This window comes from Brassica oleracea, chromosome C4 (assembly GCF_000695525.1).
Source record: "Brassica oleracea var. oleracea cultivar TO1000 chromosome C4, BOL, whole genome shotgun sequence".
NCBI classification, from domain to species: Eukaryota; Viridiplantae; Streptophyta; class Magnoliopsida; order Brassicales; family Brassicaceae; genus Brassica; species Brassica oleracea.
In genome coordinates this window covers 53,628,374-53,632,438 of record NC_027751.1, presented here as the reverse complement: position 1 = coordinate 53,632,438, position 4,065 = coordinate 53,628,374, and positions in this window count along the sequence as shown.

Here is a 4,065-nt window from a genome sequence, read left to right as displayed (position 1 = left end):
TGACAAAACATTTAAATGATGCCCATGTACGAAATTTTAAAACAACACTAAAGATAATAGGCTTCAGTATATAGAGCATTTATCGAAAAATTCAATATTTTCGTAGGGGTAGTTAACCCGTAGATTTTGAGAAAAATTCAAAAAAATAAAAATTCTATTTTAAAGCATAGTTGCATCCTTTATTAACATATGATGAAGGTCAAAGAGGATTGAAACTTTTGTTGTCTCTGTTTTTCTAGATAATAACGATTTTATAGTGCTTAGTCAACCAATTTATGAAGTATTATGAAGTTTTACTAAATTAATTAACAAAAAAATTCTCATTTACCATGAAAGAGAGTTTAATATACATTAATAAAAATGTAGAACGTGCTTGGAAATTTTAAAACAACACTAAAGATAATAGGCTTCAGTATATAGAGCATTTATCGAAAAATTCAATATTTTCGTAGGGGTTAACCCATAGATTCTGAGAAAAATTCAAAAAAATGAAAATTCTATTTTAATGCATAGTTGCATTCTTAAATAACATATGATGAAGGCCAAAGAGGATTAAAACCTTTGTTGTCGTCGTTTTTCTAGAGAATAGCGATTTTATAGTGGTTAGTCAACCAATTTAGGGAGTATTATGAAGTTTTACTAAATTAATTGACAAAAAATTTAAACGATGCCCATGTACCATGAAAGAGAATTTAATATACATTGATACAAATGTAGAATGTGCTTAGAAATATTAAAACAACAGTAAATATCATAGGTTTTAGTATATAGAGCATTTACCAAAAAATTCAAAATTGTCGTAGCGGTTAACCTTTAGATTTTGAGAAAAATTGAAAAAATAAAATTTCTATTTTAATGCATAGTTGCATCCTTCAATAACATATGATGAAGGCCAAAGAGGATTAGAACCTTTGTTGTCTCCGGCTTTCTAGATAATAGCAATTTTATAGTGGTTAGTCAACCAATTTAGGGAGTATTACGAAGGTTTACTAAATTAATTGACAAAAAATTTAAATGATGTCCATGTACCATGAAAGAGAGTTTAATATACATTAATACAAATGTAGAATGTGTTTATAAATTTTAAAACAACACTAAAGATCATAGTCTTAGTATAAAGAGCCTTTACCAAAAAAATCATTATTTTCGTAGGTGGGTTAACCCGTAGATTATGAGAAATTTTTTTAAAAAATGAAAATTCTATTTTAACGCATAGTTGCATCTTTTAATAACATATGATGAAGGTCAAAGCGGTTTGGAAATTTTGTTGTCTCCGTTTTTCTAGATAATAGCGATTTTATAGTGCTTAGTCAACTAATTTATGGAGTATTATGAAGTTTTACTAAATTAATTGACAAAAATTTTTAACGATGCCCATGTACCATGAAAGAAATTTTAATTTACATTAATAAAAATGTAGAATGTGTTTAGAAATTTTAAAACAACAATAAAGATCATAGGCTTCAGTATATAGAGCATTGACCGAAAAATTAAATATTTCGTAGGGGTTAACCCGTAGATATTGAGAAAAATTCAAAAAAATGAAAATTCTATTTTAATGCATAGTTTCATCATTCAATAACATATGATGATGGCCAAAGAGGATTACCACCTTTGTTGTCTCCGTTTTTCCAGAGAATTGCGATTTTATAGTGGTTATTCAACCAATTTAGGTAGTATTATGAAGTTTTACTAAACTAATTGACAAAAAATTTAAATGATGCCCATGTACCATGAAAGGGAGTTTAATATACATTAATACAAATGAAGAATGTGTTTAGAAATTTTAAAACAACACTAAAGATCATAGGCTTAGTATAAAAAGCATTTACCCAAAAATTCAATATTTTCATAGGGGTTAACCCATAGATTTTGAGAAAAATTCAAAAAAAATTAAAATTCTATTTTAACGAATAGTTGCATCATTCAATAACATATAATGAAGGTCAAAGAGGTTTGGAACTTTTGTTGTCTCCGTTTTTCTAGATAATAGCGATTTTATAGTGCTTAGTCAACCAATTTATGGAGTATTATGAAGTTTTACTAAATTAATTGACAAAACATTTTAGCGATGCCCATGTACCATGAAAGAGAATTTAATATACATTAATACAAATGTAGAATGTGTTTAGAAATTTTAAAACAACACTAAAGATCATAGGCTTAGTATAAAAAGCATTTACCCAAAAATTCAATATTTTCATAGGGGTTAACCCATAGATTTTGAGAAAAATTCAAAAAAAATTAAAATTCTATTTTAACGAATAGTTGCATCATTCAATAACATATAATGAAGGTCAAAGAGGTTTGGAACTTTTGTTGTCTCCGTTTTTCTAGATAATAGCGATTTTATAGTGCTTAGTCAACCAATTTATGGAGTATTATGAAGTTTTACTAAATTAATTGACAAAACATTTTAGCGATGCCCATGTACCATGAAAGAGAATTTAATATACATTAATACAAATGTAGAATGTGTTTAGAAATTTTAAAACAACACTAAAGATCATAGGCTTAGTATAAAAAGCATTTACCCAAAAATTCAATATTTTCATAGGGGTTAACCCATAGATTTTGAGAAAAATTCAAAAAAATAAAAATTCTATTTAATGCAAAGTTGTATCCTTTAATAACATATGATGAAGGTCAAAGAGGTTTTGAAATTTTGTTGTCTCTGTTTTTCTAGATAATAGCGATTTTATAGTGCTTAGTCAACCAATTTAGGGAGCATTATGAAGTTTTACTAAATTAATTGACAAAAAATTTAAACGATACCCATGTACCATGAAAGAGAGTTTAACATACATTAATATAAATTTAAAATGTTTTTAGAAATTTTAAAACAACACTAATAACCCATAGATTTTGAGAAAAATTCAAAAAAATAAAAATTCTATGTTAATGCATAATTGCATCCTTCAATAACATATGATGAAAGCCAAAGAGGATTAGCACCTTTGTTATCTCCGTTTTTCTAGAGAATTGCGATTTTATAGTGGTTATTCAACCAATTTAGGGAGTATTATGAAATTTTACTAAACTAATTGACAAAAAATTTAAATGATGCTCATGTACCCTGAAAGATAGTTTAATATACATTAATATTAATGTAGAATGTGTTTAGAAATTTTAAAACAACACTGAAGATCATAGGCTTAGTATAAAGAGTATTTACCGAAAAATTCAATATTTTCTTAGGGGTTAACCCATAGATTTTGAGAAAAATTCAAAAAATTAAAATTCTATGTTAATGCATAGTTGCATCCTTTAATAACATATGATGAAGGTCAAAGAGGTTTGGAACTTTTGTTGTCTCCGTTTTTCTAGATAATAGCGATTTTATAGTGCTTAGTCAACCAATTTAGGGAGTATTATGAAGTTTTACTAAATTAATTGACAAAACATTTATACTATACCAAAGTAACATGTAGGAGAATTTAATATACATTAATACAAATGTAGAATGTGTTTAGAAATTTTAAAACAACAGTAAAGATCATAGGTTTTAGTATATAGAGCATTTACCGAAAAATTCAATATTTTCGCAGGGGTTAACCCATTGATTTTGAGAAAAATTCAAAATAATGAAAATTCTATTTTAATGCATAGTTGGATCCTTCAATAACATATGATGAAGGCCAAAGAGGATTAGCACCTTTGTTGTCTCTGTTTTTCTAGAGAATTGCGATTTTATAGTGCTTAGTTAACCAATTTATGGAGTATTATGAAGTTTTACTCAATTAATTGACAAAAAAATTAACGATGCCCATGTACCATGAAAGAGAATTTAATATACATTAATACAAATGTAGAATGTGTTTAGAAATTTTAAAACAACACTAATGATCATAGGCTTAGTTTAAAGAGCATTTACCGAAAAATTTAATATTTTCGTAGGGGTAACCCATAGATTTTGAGAAAAATTCAAAAAAAAATGAAAATTCTATTTTAATGCATAGTTGCATCCTTTAATAACATATGATGAAGGTCAAAGAGGTTTGGATTTTTTGTTGTCTCCGTTTTTCTAGATAATAGCGATTTTATAGTGCTTAGTCAACCAATTTA